Source organism: Centrocercus urophasianus, unplaced genomic scaffold (genome assembly GCF_019232065.1).
Source record: "Centrocercus urophasianus isolate 14NV4802_14NV808 unplaced genomic scaffold, USGS_Curo_1.0 seq_12, whole genome shotgun sequence".
Classification (NCBI taxonomy): Eukaryota; Metazoa; Chordata; class Aves; order Galliformes; family Phasianidae; genus Centrocercus; species Centrocercus urophasianus.
In genome coordinates this window covers 55,710,284-55,725,938 of record NW_024884364.1, presented here as the reverse complement: position 1 = coordinate 55,725,938, position 15,655 = coordinate 55,710,284, and the positions used below count along the sequence as shown (strand labels likewise).

General features: G+C 41.9%; 1 long non-coding RNA gene across 1 annotated transcript; it reads right to left on the bottom strand.

Annotated features, from left to right (window-relative positions):
- Nucleotides 1-2,632: 2,632 nt before the first annotated feature.
- Nucleotides 2,633-10,563, bottom strand: LOC122156170. The gene is made up of 3 exons (XR_006167397.1): nt 10,527-10,563; nt 4,112-4,226; nt 2,633-2,714 (listed from the first exon to the last, which is right to left on the bottom strand). It is a non-coding gene; the product is annotated as an uncharacterized LOC122156170 (long non-coding RNA).
- Nucleotides 10,564-15,655: the final 5,092 nt, after the last annotated feature.

The following is a 15,655-nucleotide window of genomic DNA, read 5'->3' as shown; positions in this document are numbered from 1 at the left end:
TCCAACCATCTTCTAATTACCATTGCTACCACAAATTAAACCATATCTCGTAGCTCCTCGTCCAGACGCCTGTTGAACACTGCCGGGGACGGTGACTCCACCACCTCTCTGGGCAGCCATTCCAGTGCCTGATCACTCTGAGAGAAAAAGTTTTTCCTCATGTCTAACCTAAACCTCCTCTGATACAACTTGCAGCCATTTCCCCAGGTCCTGTTTGTTGCCTGGGAGAAGAGGCCAAACCCCTCTTCACCACAACCTCCCTTCAGGAAGTTGTAGAGTGCAGTGAGGTCTCCCCTGAGCCTCCTCTTCTCCAGACTGAACAATCCCAGCTCCCTCAAGCCGCTCCTCATAAGACTTGTGCTCCAGACCTCTCAGAAGAGCAGGAGTGGGATTCTTTACAAGGGCATGAAGTTATAGGACAACTGGTAATGGCTTTAAACTGCAAGAGGGGATATTTAAATTACATGCTACTGAGAAATTCTCACAATGAGGATGGTGAGGTGCTGGAATGGATTGCCAAGAGAAGCTGTGAATGCCTCATCCTTGGAGGTGTTCAAGGCTAGGCTGGATGGTGCTTTGGGAAACCTGGTCCAGTGGAAGGTGTCCCTGCCCACAGCAGGGGGTTGAATTTATATGGTCTTTAAGGTCCCTTTCAACCCAAAGCATTCTATGATTCTGATTGTATACATATTTGGAAATTTACACACAATATACATTAGTCTCATTAAGACATCACTAATTCATGTTTTCCTGCTGCTCAATCTGTGTCATGTAATTGCCATAGCACAGCCCCTCTCTCATAACGATGCCAGCACCAAGAATCTTGGTTGGTCTGATATGGGATGACCCATATTGGTTTGATATGTAAAAGGTGAAGGCACCTAGAGGAGCCTCGCTTTTAGTCAGCTGTAATACAGTGACATGAACTCTCCGTGTGGAGTGATTCGCATATCGCTTTTGCTCAATCTGAATTGTTAGCAGTGTTCTTGTACCCTAACCATCCAATGCAGTGCTATGCGCTGCAACATGGTCAAGTTGGGAGATAAAGCAAAAAGGGTTCAATCCTGCCACAAAGCCCAGCCTAATGGGAGACCTTAACATCAGATTAGCTCTGTGCTTAAGAGCAGCATTGGTGAAGTGAATTACTCACAAATGGTCATGTATTCATTAGATGTCTTGCTAGTATGCTTCGGACTTGCCAGATTGAGTTCCCAAGGGTGGGCTGTTGCAGCCCCTTTTGGCTGCAAGCACAATTGTATGGCCTAGATAATGCTTGGCAACCGGGCAAAATTCCTTTACTGATGGTGTAGCCAATAGGTGTTTCATTGTGACAGGAAGGTGATATTTACTCCTCTCATACGCTCCACTGCTGTATGAATGCTGGAACTTTGTAACGTGGCACTGCTATCAAGGCTGGTGTGGTTCTTTCAGACCTGCAGAGCAGAAAGTCAAGGCTGCTGACATGGTATCATAGTGTTGTACCCACAGAATCATGGATAGGTGGTAAAGGTGCTAAATTCTTCATATTGATTTTTTCTGTTGGAAAAGGAGGTATCTTGTGCAAAATAACCTTTGCATGCAGAAGCAGTCTAGTGATGCAATAGGAGAGAGCAAAGAGGAAGAAACAGGAAAAGAAAAAGAGTAGGCTTAATCTGAGGGCTGACCGACCAACTGCCCTATTCAGTCTACAGATACATAAGTTATATTCCTAAGTTCCTAAAGCTTTTCTGAATGTTGAGACTTCTGATTTTCGGGTTAAATGGGATCTCACCAAAATGGTGACAGACTTTACTATGTGTGCCTTTTCTGATGAGCTCATCCAACATCCACGCATTGATATTCTCCTGTCAAAGGACATATGTGCCCATGTGGAAAGACATTAATTAGCTACTCAGACTTGGAAAATGCAGGTGATTTTAATGGAAGTCTATAAACGATCAGCATGCTTGATCATTTACCCAGTTGTCTCCATGCAGATTCTAAATAGACACCTGCATTTGAGGCTCTTGGACTGATTTTCTTTAGTTTCATGCTAGCTAACAATGCACATAGAACCCAGATACACCTATGGAATAGGAGAGCATTTTTATGAGGTGCTGTTGATTTCAATTCGTCAGCTAAATGGAGCAAGACAAGAAGCATCCAAAGAGGGCACACATCAGAGGCAGTGTCACCTATGTGTTCTGATTACTATCTGGGCCACTTACCCTCAAAGAAAGAAACCAAAGCCAAAGATATCCATGCGTGGAGATGAGACATGTGGGATGAGGCAGGGTGAAGTTTTTATGGTGTAATCTGTTTAAATGCCTTAAAATTTGGAAGCAGATCTGTCTGCTTGTTCCTTCCTTCTGTGCTTTTGATGGTTCTTCTCCAGCTTTTTGCAGTCTCTTCTGGAGGAGCTTGAAGTGTTTGATGATTACATTCTTCTCTTTGCCCTTCAGACAGCTCGAGATATTTTCTCCATCTGAACTGAGTCATATGCTGCATGATATGAAGACTGAGTAGGTGAATGTCTGGATTTTCCTGTCCTTTCAGGTAACTCATACTATCATTCAAAATGTCCTTCTGGGTATAGACTTAGGGTGTGCACTTCTTCTTTTTTGGTCTTTTTTTCTGTCTTTCATTTCTGTTTCCGAGCTGGATTATATAAATTATGGTTCTTCACTGTTGGCTGACTTCCCCTTTCCTGCTGTGGGTAAGCATCTCTTTCAGTTCTGCATGTTAAAATAGAAAAAAAAAAAATATATATATATATATATATATATATATATATGAGACCAAAAGTAGAGTAGACTACAGAGATGGTGTATCTCTGTAGCCTTGAAAAGTCCTTCACTGATATTTCATTGCTATGGCCTGATAGATGCCATTTTAACATGTCTCCAATGCTTATGATCTCCTCCCTCGCACTGGGAAATAAAGCCTCTCAAGGAAAAATGTGGGGATATTTATGGGTGAGGGTTAGTTCCAAGGTCTATAGACTACACCAACTATTATAATTCGAGGCTGCATTCCCTAAGTTTTGCATTATTTGCAACCTCCTCATGTTCTTTTAAAACACTCTTGGCTGCCTTTTTTTTTTTTTTTTTGTGCAGTAAACTGCGGGGGAAAGTGGAGTCAGCAGAACTGATGTAGATAGGAGAGTTGTCTCCTTAATTTCACCTTTCAGAGGAGATGCCAGGCTTTTTAGGGCAGGTAAAGGAGAAGTGGCATCAGCTGGGCTAGAACAACACAGCTCTTACAAGAGGCTGCATTTGCAGAGAGGAGTTGAACTGTCTTCAAACAAGTTGTAGCAGGCAGTTTGGGATCTGGCTGCAGTTCCCACCTCTGGCTCATCTGAATTGAATTAACATGTAATCCAGTCCTGCAAAATTGTATCCAGTGTCTACCAAATCTCAGATCTGCATAAACTGAGATGTAGTTGAGTGTCAGACATCCCAATCTTTTGCTGCACAGGAGAGTACAGAAAGATTCAAAAGAAAAAGCACTCACTTGGATGAAGAGCTGTGTTGGGTTGGTGTACAAAGGAAGCCTGAACTGAGGCTCCTGAATAAGTGGTTGATTTTCTTGAAGAAGGTTGTTCTGTATAACAAGCCAGCTGCTCTTCATCCAGGCACTGCTATTCCGCCAGCAGTGAAAGAGCTGTCAGCCTTCCCTGTCCAAACTGAGATATGGGGGCCTTAATATGCATCAGGATGGAGGTGACGTTTCATTCAACAAAAAGAACGGGGGAGAATGGAGAACCCAAAATATTTTGGGTTCAAAAAAAGACAGAACATTTTGGCACTGATGCCCTCTCTGAAGATGAAAGGACCCTATACATTCCTGTAGGGGTATATCTACATGTCTGCATGTGGATAGTTGCTTGTCTACTCTTACACTCTGAGCTATCAGGATACAGGCCAACTCTGATATGAAAATGAAACCACTGTGCTTATATTTACCATGAGTGCTCTCTCAGCAGGGCTTATCAACAGTGTTCTTAGCTTTCTAGTCAGTGCAGCTACCTAATATCCAGAGCAGTCTGGCTTGCATTCAGCCAGCTCAGTCCAAAAGCAGCTGCATGCACTGCTCCACATGTCCTCACTTGCATTTCTGTTTAGTTACTTACAGTAGGCAGGTATCACAGTGGCTTCTGCAGCAGTTGTACATGGCTAAGAACAAATTGTGGCAATCATTCTCACAGCTCTTGTGACAGTGATATCCTTGGTATATAATTTCATGGCCTGTTCAATTAAAATGTAAAAATGAGAACATACTGAAACTAAAGGAAAAAAAAAAAAAAAGAAAGAAAGAAAACCAGAACAGCTCTAAGCTATTATTTATTTAAAATCACTTTGAAGTGAAATTAAGCTTTTCAAAGATGAATGGGTTTATTGTGGCTCCAAAACAAACAATAACAAAATCCAGGCTTGCTTGTGCAGCAATGATTTAGGTGGTGAATGGGGAGGAGATGGTCATAGTGGGCTGAGCTGAATAAAGCACGCTAGCAAGTTCTTGAAAAACCCACGTAGGAGGGAGTCCTGCTGCAAATCTGTAGAGTGATATGACTCAGCTTCATCCTGATAAGGTTTTCATAGGGAAATAAGAGACAAAACCTCTGATCTTGGTTGTTGTCATATAAAACAATGTTATAAATTGTCCTGCTAGTATCTTAATCATAGCTTACAAGTAATTTTTATTGCCAACATTCCTTTGCTTTGTAGTGTACTTTGACACAGCGCTATTGTTTGTATTTCAAGAGAACTCAATAGCTCTTCAATATGAGACTTGATGCCTCACAGACCACCAGAGGTGGCTGTGCCAGAGGGAAGACAGTACATGAACAGTGGCCAAGTGGACTTCCTGGATGGGGATCATGCAGCTGGCCATCAGCCTGCTTTCATAGAAACAGAAGGAGCAGAAACATCCCCAGAGGACCATTCGGGCAAACAATGACAGATGGGTCCAGGCAGTTCAGCTTCTCCCTTAAGCAAAGTCTGCTTGTATTGGAAATATTCAGAGAGCCACACCACGCTTAAAAGGAAACAAACAAATAAATCTACAAAAGAAAAAAAGAACAAACCAAGATGCCAAATTAGCTGCCAAAGTACATGCTTGCTGTGATAACCAGCTGTTTAACAATGAAGCTGCATGAAATGTTTGTTCCCTTGCATTTCCATAGTGCCAGCCATACAAAATGGTCAGGAGCTGGAATGGGCTGAAATGGACTTTCTGGGAATGTGGTTGAGTCACCGTCCCTGGAAGTGTTTGAGAAACATTTAGATGTTGTACTAAGGGACATGGTTTAAAGGGGAAATGTTGGTGACAGGTGGATGGTTGTACTGGATGATCTTGGAGGTTTTTTCCAACCTTGGTGATTCCATGATTCTAAGACAGAAAGCAGAGATCATTCAGTAGCCTAACCAGGAGTCTGAGACCTACTTGTTCTGGTATGTCCAGAACTGGCAGATACTAATCTTTTGATCCACCCAAAAAGCCAATTATTTTTCATCACTTCTGGTTTACCTACACATTTTTCCTAAAATATGCAGAATGCAAAAACACGTGAAAATAATGGTACACAAAACATCATTAAATTCTTGTGTTCATAAGTCTTGTGATGCATTTAGAGTCAGGAAACTGAGATACAGAATGGTTGAGCTGACAGAAAGGAAGGAAGAGGAAACACCATTGCTTTGAACAATGTTATTTATATAGTAGACCTGTGCTTTTATAAATGAAAATATGAGAAAGCATATTTTTGAAAATGCTGCACCTAATGAAAAAAAAAAAAAAAAAAGTCCTGGAGTGAAATCCTGTGTAGTTTTCAAACTTGTTTGATGACTGATGTTGGTGCTCTAGTGGCTGCTTATATAGAAAGCGGTGTAAGTTTCTGGAGAACAAGTGAAAACTGAATTATTCATAGTTTAATGTGTCATTTCTTTTCATGCTTCGTATCTTTGAATGCAGTGTCATTTTTAGCTCTTCAAAATACATAGGCACCACTTTCATTTTTGCGAAACTGTGTATTTTAAGGAGGATGTTTAAACAGCACTGGCAACTTTGCAATTCTAAATGTTAGCATTCTGGTTTTCAACTAAATGAAGCAGGGTTTGCAGTGGAAAACCCAGTGTGTAAGCTTGAAAATACGGTTAAGAAAGAATATGTGGAAAAATGAAAACGAATTAAAAATATCTGTGTTAAACTTGGGTTGTAATGCCTGCTGCAATTTTACTGTTACTGATGCATTTGCTGTGGAGAGCTGAATACTAGCATGAGGTATAAAAGCACAGGTATTAACTTCTAGCTGTTCCAGCAGGGCAGAGCCCTGTGAATCACAGTACGAAGCACAGATCAAATGCTCTTATGCAAACATCATACTGTGCTGGCAGTAATTCTCCATGCACCCTCAGAGGACTGATGATGTGGCATTCCCCGTGCACATTTGCTTTGTATAACTGTGGGCAACTGCTCTCAGGCACAGTATGCCTAAGTATAAGCATTTACATCCTCTGCTATGGGTGAGCAAAAATATACTGGAAAAAGCAAACTCTGAAGGTGGCCACATGCTCACCAGGCCACCTCCTACACATCCAGAGCTCGTGGCTCTTCTAAGAGATAGGATGACCTCCCTCCTGCACACCTCTATCCACCCCCATGGAGACCATGGGAATGTCCTGCCAGGTCTGCATCATGCAAGGACTTCAGAGCCACATCTCTGGCATCACCGGAGGCTTCCCAGCTGTCTTCTGCTTCAGTGCAGTGTTGAGGCCACATCTCCTGTTTCTCATCAGTGTTTAATTTGCTGAATCAGTACTCTGTGAACTGATTCAGACCCTAGTGTTGATGACTAATGCCAGGCACTCCCTTCCTTCTAGGCACCACCTCCTTCACACTCCTTAACCCTGTTCTCCCAGCTCCCAGCCAGAGAGCTACAGGACTGGAGACCAGCTGGGCTCTCCACCGTGTGAACAGGTGGTGACGGTTAAGGCCTTATCCCCAGGTGGTTATTTTTTATTCACATAAATGTTTCAATTAATATCTGAACATATATATATTTCTAAATCTGTGTAGCTACATAATGATAGCAAATAATCCTTGCACACCCTATGGTTTACAGGACTGTTCTTGAAAAGAGATCCTGGGTGGATTGAAACTCTTGTTGTTTCTCAGTCAGCTGGTATCAGATGTAGAACAAGGTAAATATACTGGAAATTAAAATTATATGATAAATATAGCTTTATTTATGAAAAGTGGTCTTCTAACACGTAGAAGATTAAGACTTCTAGGAACACTCTCAGTAAAAGCTCTGGCCCAACTTCCATTTGCCAAGGCATAATATAATACGAACGGAGAAATGTCCTACTAAAAAAAAACATTATATCACCTCTGAGTGCTTTGTGTACTCCTGGTACAACTTTTCCCTCTTTTGTTTGACAAAAAAGCACAAGCAGTGTGATCATTGCTGTGATCTTGGTGGCTCCAGGAAGACCACCAGTCTTTGCAGGCTCCAGTGTGGAACTGCCTGCTCAAGTCTAGGGGATATCACACGTTCTTCATTTTTATTCTGTCTATTAGTGAGACTAAAATGCTGGTGCCGACCAGACTCATCCATTATGTGCAATTTGTGTCTTGAAAGCTTCTATACAGAAGCCAATGACATCCGTAACAAGTTAAACCTTCTAAACCAATCTTCTAAAAAAGCTTCAGAGTTCCTTGGGCTTGTGCTGGATCTTTCTCCTGTGGGTTTTTTTGGGTGTCTTCAGTTTTCATATCTTGAGTTAGATAATTTATCATCCTCCGAAATATTTCTGGTATATCATGAATATGAAAGGTGCTCTGCAGAATTTGCAGTTGTTTGTGCTTTGCCTTAATTTGTCAATGTCACTGTAATTGGATGACCTAGGCTCCAAATCAGAACCAATAACGATATTTTGCTTTTGATTGTATTGAGGTGGGCCACTATTTTGAACTGCATTTCTTTTAGTGATTGCAAAGCTTTGACTCATTTGTTGGAGAAGTCATGGAGGGGTTTTGATTTGTTTTCTTTTTCCTTAAAAGTTGTGCTACGGGAAATTCAAGATGAGGCAGATGTGGCCAAGCCCATTTCTACCACCCAGTGTAATCCCTCACAGTTATCCATTATGACAAGAAAAAAATATAAGGGCACGTTGTGATATGTCACCTGATATTATAGCTGTTTGCAATGCACAAATTCTTGCAAATGTAATGAAAATGGCGTCTATTAGAACTTAAGCTTCTATTTTTTGTCTCTGTGAATGTTTCCCTTCATCTTATACTAAGTGGGACGTTTCACACTTCTTTGCCAGGACATGCTGTGGAGCGTTTGGCTATTGTCCTCATGATCTGGAAATGTTAATCACTTTTTTTATTGTTGTTGTTCTTAGAGCTCAATTTCTAGTGCCTTGTGAGGCAGCATACTGACTAGGAGAGAACCTGACTGCACAGCTGTAGTTTCAAATCCTCCAACAGATCCACTTAGGAGTAGTATTGCACAATGACCTACTTTGGAGCTAGCAGAAGGAGTAATTCTTCTTTGCCACTCCATACTCATTCTAGAAACATCTGAAGCCTGGAGAACTCCCTGAAGCCATATCTCCTCCTGCCAGCTTCCAGCCAGGGGGGCTTCAACACATTTCCAAAGCACATTTATTCTGTCGAGTAGCCCACAACCCCTCCTGGGCCCTTACATGAAGGGAACTCTTGCTACAGTAGCAGTAGAAATACCGATCACAATATAATCCAACTTCCACAGACCGGAGGGTTAAAAGGAGATGATTTTCTTTCTGTGTCAAGCAGTCATTAACACTTCCCGGTGTTATTCTGGAAGTATGTTTTCTTTCCCTTCGTCTCTTGAGCATTTTCCATGGATCAAGGTTTCACCAAGTCACAGCCCAACAGCACTTTGCCTTATCAGCTATTCACTTCAGCAGAGCATACAGCTTTCATGTCTGGTTTTTTTTTTTTTTTCACATGAAAAACACGTCTTAAGAACATAACACTATTAGATGGTATCCAGAGAAGGGCTATGAAGATGGTGAGGGGTGAGACATATGAGGAGCAGCTGAGGTCCCTTGGTGCGTTCGTCCCAGAGCAGTGGAGGCTGAGGAGAGGGCTCATGTTGACCTCAATCTCATCAGGAGGGGAGCAAAGGAAACAGAGGGACAGAGCCTGAGGGAATGGCATGGAGGTGTGCCAAGGGATGGTCAGGTTGGGGATTATGAAAAGGTTCATCACCAGGGCATGGAACAGACTGCCCAGGGTCACAGCCCCAAGCTGTTGGAGTTCAGGGAGCATTTGGACAACGCTCTCAGATATAGGGTTTAAATTTGAGATGGTGCTGTGTAGAGCCAGGAGTTGGCCTTTATGATCCTTGTGGGTCCCTTCCAACTGGGTTATTCTGGTTCTATGTCTCCATTCATTGCTGGTGGTGTGCCAACAATTCTGTAGCTCTTGGTTTCCTGCATGAGGCTTCCCTCCATTTGGGCCACTCCACCTCCTTTGGCCTTTGTCTCCTCATCATCTGCAGAAGTCCCATCTGGCCTGGGACCCCCTAAATAAATCATTTCTTTCAACTGACCCATGGGATTCCTGGATGCCTATGAACATGTTGCACTTGGGCCTCCTCCAAGGCTTTAGTCACTTCACTAGAAACGATTCCTTGAAATGCTGCATCTGGTCTAAATGATTCACCCTGAGGCTGGGAATTCACAGCTGATACCTCTAAATTTCTGTCTCTGTGTTTATAGCTCATTCCATAGCCTGTCCACTGCATTACCAGTTATGTTATTTTCATTGGCTGACAACTGCAAGTTGCCTTTGCTAAACTTTTTCAAAGTAAATGGCAGTACTAGAATTTCTGCCGGCCTCTCCCTGGGCACATCTTCTCCACATGTTACTCTCTCTGAATTCAGCAAACTAAGTTCTACTTTACTTAAACCATCTTCTGACCTGGGACATTTAGGGAAACCCCCAGCAAAATCTTCCTCAGTGCAAATAAGCATCTATGTAGAGGCTACCCTATTGCTGCTTTTGAATGTGCTGTTTATTTGGCATTTCCAAGGAGCTGGGTTCCACTTTTTTTCCTTCCTGCACTTCAAGTGCTTTGTAAATGCATAGTCTGCATGCAAAAATTCATGGCAAACTTGCCTTTGCTATCCAAAAGCATTGTCAAGATGCTGTCCTGCTGTCCCTTTACTCTCAGGGAACAGTAGCTCAGTTACAGAAAGCTCTCCTACTTGAGGATTACAGATATCTCAGAAAAAAATGCTGCTTCTATTTTGAGGCCACTGCCATGATTACAGAGTAGAAAAAGGCGGCTGGGGAAAGGCAGTACCTTTTGGAGGAAGTGCTCTCTGAGCTAATTATTTTAAACTACTTTTTCCCCTTGCCTATCTGGAGGCGGCTGGAGGCCACTGGGGGAAATTGAGCAGCCAAGAAAGATAGTGGTAGAGTTAAAGCCATGCAGAGTTTTTGTGCAGAGGAAGCCCTAGTTAGAGCGAAAGCAATGACAAGAGACTCACATGACTCTTCTGAGTATGAATCTGGCTCTTGGGCTGGGACCTGGACCTGAAAAGTTATGCTTTTAGGTTACCAGGCTTGTTGCTAAAATACTCTCCTTGTTAAGCAAACAGCAACCAAGGCCATTTGCCAAACCACCTTGTCCTCACTGTCATCATGAAAGAACACTGACTCATACCTCTGCCAATCTGGTTTATGGTTACCATGTGGTCAGAGATTAGGAGTGTAATCTAAGGCACCAGTCGAGGTGGGTTACCAATCCCTTTGCAATAAAACATTCGTTTAGACTTTGTCTCCAGTGTAGTAGATATCCTTAGGAAGAATCAGAATCAGAACATCGGAACTGTATGTAATGACTTTTTCCCTTTTTTGTTTTTTTGATATTTAATGGCAAAGAAAACCAAGAATAATTTCTTACTGTCTCATTTAGCTTTACAAGTTCTGTAACCGTAGAATGACTTTTGTACAGCAGAACAGCTGACACACAAGGACAAACAGCATTATTTATCGTTTCTGTGACTCACTTGACATCCGTCCACATTTAGTCATACTTCGAGGAGTATATTGATAGGTAGAGAAATTTGTTTTAGTTATCAAGCAAATGAATATTTTACTTCATTTTATTTATGGTCTGTATCTACCACTGTAATAAAATAAAATTTAGGGCAAAAGACTGAGACCAGAGACTCGCAATCTCAAATTTGTGGGAGGCACACAAGTTTTTTCATTCATTTATGTCTGCCTTCTTCCTTTCTCTGAAGTGGGTATTGCTTAGTAAGCAGGGCCTTCTTGACTCAAGAGTAGAAACGTTCTATGTGGCTGAGATCCCTTCTCAGTGCTTGTTTCCTTCTGAAGGAAGGCTAACTCGCTTCATTTCTTTTTCAGTGAAGAGTGACATTTTCCATCATTCCAAGCATGAGAATTACCAATCCCCCATCACCAAAGATATCTGAGATATGCGTGGCCATCTGCCATTCCTCTGGGACCACAGTGCTGTGTGGATCCAGGGTTTTCCTTTTCCAGAAGGGGGAGATGGTACCTTGGCAGCCTCCAGCCCTGCTGCCTTCACTCCTGGCACTCTGTGTGTCTTCAGGTAACCTCGCGTACTGTAAACTTTTTCTTATCAATAAAATTCTGTGATGAAAGAGGAAAGGAACCTACAAGGTTATATGAGGAAAAAAAAAGTCCGAACTGTAAATGCACTTATTTTCTAAGATGATTGACAGCTCAGTCATTGTTCCTCTTACTCATTCTACCAACTTCTAGACACTTCTTCAAGGAGTACTGTATGAAACCAGTATGCTGCAAAATGCTTCATGCTGCTGAAAAGCTACAACAGGGAGATCAGCTTTTTCTGGCTGCTCTACTGAGAAATCTCTGCTGATATCCAACTCTACCAGCATTACTGAGATGCATTATTAACAGCCTCAGTCTCTTCCTAAAAAAACAAAGTTTTGCTTTCTACTCATCTTCCTCTGATGATTTTCCACACCTCCATTGTTCCAGTTGACTACTGAACAAATTTTTGGGTGTGATCTTCTTTTGGCTAAGCAGATACAGCTGAGTTTTCACATTGCCCGGATTCTCTAATTGGAAAAATCCTAAGACAAATAGGGGAGGTTACCAGACTTCTTCCTGTCATCTGTAAATAATTTTCAAAGACTACTGAGAATATTGCAGACATGTCAAGTTTTCAGAAATCTCAGAGGAAGAAATTGGAGGATCCCCATGTAAATTCAAAGTGGTGTGTCCTATCTGTCCTGGGAGGCCATAATGCAGATCAGACCAAAAATGAGCCCTAAAGTGCTAAAACACTAATATGCTTTTGTTTGTTTGTTTGTTTGCAGACAGAGGGTCACATATACTGAAGTGTAGGGCAACCTTGAAGGTAAAGTGATGTTTCACTATCTGATTTAGAAGGGAAAAAAATAAATAAATACTGTTGTGTGCTGAAAATTCCCTAAATTATCACTGCAAGCCAGAATCATCATACATCCCACCAACCACCTCTAATGCTCCTTAACATGGGAATTGCTGGTTCCATGTGAAGTTCAGAAAAATCAAAGTTGTATTGAATGAGCAAATAGAAATTGTATTTCTTGAAGTCTTGAAGAGTATTTCCAGAAAGATTTCTGGAGAGAAGTGTACAGAAATGTCAGTAAAGACTTCTTCAGCTAAGAACACATGGTTTTGCATCAATGATAGATGGATAATGACCAGAATGCTGCATGCTGGCAGTTATGTTATGAGATTCTACAACATAGCCCATATATGGACGAAAACAATTATATCAGTAATTGAAGGTATGCCTTATGTCTGTATCCTAGGATCAACTGTGGGAAGCCACAGCAGGTTCAGCACTGTGTTTGGTAACCACGTTCTAAGAGAAGGAACCAGGAGTGATGATATTCTATGCCCTCAGCTGGCATTTCAAGATGTGAGTGTGAGCAGATCTTCCCTAAGAGATCTTTTTGAGGCATTTTATGAAGCCACAGAAGCAATTACATTTTGCCCAGCTTTATCCAGGAAACAAGGTACCTGGTGTACATTGTGCCTTTCTGCTCCACAGCCAGCCATGCAGAAGAGATGCCATGCAGAAGACTTGCTTTGCTCTCTGTGCCACTTCTGCTTGCAATGGTGAGACAGAATTTGTGGCATAACAGCCCAGATGGAAATAGTGCACACTGATTCCAGGGGCAGGCCAAAAGTACTATACATAGCACATCTATCTCAAATGCTACGGGGCTGAACATTTCAGCAGTGGAATCTCTTAGGAAAATTACTTCGTCTACTTCAGCTGACTTACAAATTAGGCTTCCATTTCTTTGGAGGTTAGTGTAATGCTGGTAAAAGTCTGAAGGTCTATGTTTCCAAGGAGAATTCTTTCTCTTTTCCCCTACCACCAGTTCCAAAATCTGGAAGAAAAAAAAAAAAAATCATTAGAGATTTATTTAGCTGGAAAAAATATTAATATACTGTCACTAGTGGTTTTGCACTGTAACTAAAATTGCTGGCTTTGAGCTAGATGCTTAACCTTCTCTCCCATTTACTAGTGCAGGTCCAGATCATTACATGGTGGAACACTGGAGTTAAGCACCCTGCCTTGAGAACGTATGTTCACTGCCCCAGCACCATGGCCTAACCTCTGATTAGGCAGGAGAGTCCTTGTTTGTGGTCAGGGATGTGGCACATGAAAAGAGCACAAAAAGGAGTGGAGTTCTCTTTGAACTCAGCTGAGAAATTATCTGTAGAAAAGAGTTCCAGGCTGCAATATGACTGTTTCACTCTCTATCTGGGAGAAGCTGTAGAAGGTTTCATGGCCACATGGCTGGGTAACTACAAAATATGTTTTCTGCTGTACGGCAACAAATACCAGCTAGGGATCAAAGCTTCACCTGGAACTGCACCAAAATATTATTTTTGGTGAAATAGTTGGTAGTCAGTTACTGCTAGCAAAGATCAGTAATACTCAAATGATGACAATGAAGAAAATCCAAGATTCTTACAAGCTGCTTTTTGCCAGTAGCAAAAAATGTAACTCAAAGTATTAAAATTCAAAGTGGGAAAGAATGGAAACTTTGCTAACTCATGTTCTGGGCTTGGTTCAGTCACTGCCAGTGCTCACAAGTTTTTTCCTTGAATCAAGTGATTTATGGCATTTTCCACTCTTGCCCTCCTCCTCCTTTTAAATGACTGTATTGGTAGCAGTCATGGAAGTATTTAAAACCCTAGGCTTCCTCAAGTCTGAAAAATAAAAAAGCAAACAAACCCACCTGGTATGTGTATATACATACACATCCGTACACCCATGGGTATATGTACACATGGTATGTCAGGTGCATCCAGGTGTATCTGTTGTCTGTGTGCAGGGAAGGAGGGGAAGAAGAGAGACACACTTAAACAGAAGTTTTAGTCTTCTTTTCTACTCTGCTTTTGTGAGACCCCACCTGGAGTACTGTGTCCAGTTCTGGGGCTCCCAAAATAAGAAGGACATGGAGTTGTTGGAGCTGATCCAGAGAAGGGCCATGAGGATGATCAGACAGCTGGAGCACCTCCCCTACGAGGACAGGCTGAGAGATTTGGGGTCTGCAGAAGAGAAGGCTGCAGGGGCCCTTATAGTGGTTTTCCAGTACCTGAAGGGAGGCTTCTTGGAACTTCTTATAAGGGCATGTAGCAACAGGATGAGGAGCAATGTTTTTAAACCAGAAGAGGGTAGATTTAGACTCGATATTAGGGAGAAATTCTTTACTGTGAGGATGGTGAGACACTGGAACAGGTTGCCTAGTGAGGTTGTGGCTGCCCGCTCCCTGGAAGAATTCAAGGCCAGGCTGGATGGGGCTTTGAGCAACCTGGTCTAGTGGGAGGTGTTCCTGCCTGTAGCAGAGGAAGAAGGTGGTCTTAAAGGTCTCTTCCAACCAAAACCATTCTATGATTCTATGATAATTTCTAAGCCAGTCTCATGAGTGTTTGGAGGTACACAGCCTGTTTGGAGAAGACTCAGGATGCTGCCAAAGAGATCTGCTTTGAGACTGTGCACATAGGGCTGTTGCAGTCACTTGTTCCATATGGGCAGCTTTTCTTGTGGAGGCAATGTCCCAGGAAGGCGCAGGGTACCCTGGAGCTCCATTTCTTCCAGTACGAGGTCCCAACACTTTGATATGGTCAAGACTTGCCTGCACTCGATTTTCTCACTTGTGGAAGCAAAGTTTGCATCATGCTCTGTGAGGTCAGAAGCTAAGGATCTAAAAATTGCATTCTTCCTTATGAGTAAGCTTCAGCATGATCTCGGGTGACTCATTAGGTTGCTGTGTTGTAAGGCCAGGTCATTTATAACAACGTGCTTTTAAATACTGGCTGAGTTTTCTGAGGAAGAAATGCTATATGAAAAGCATAAGAAATTGCATCCTGTAAGCATTAAATAATCAAACATGTTTTTGGACAAGGTTTGAACTCTGTATGCTGTAGAATTTCTTATTTACCTTTTTTCTTATCTGCCAAAATAAACTAAAAAAAAAAAAAAGAAAAAAAGTAAAATCATTAATGTTAGCAAATAATCTCACCATCCAGTATATTCAGACTTTTTAAATTAACTTGTCAGGCTTGGTTTTTATAATGCTCTTTTTGTGGCTAT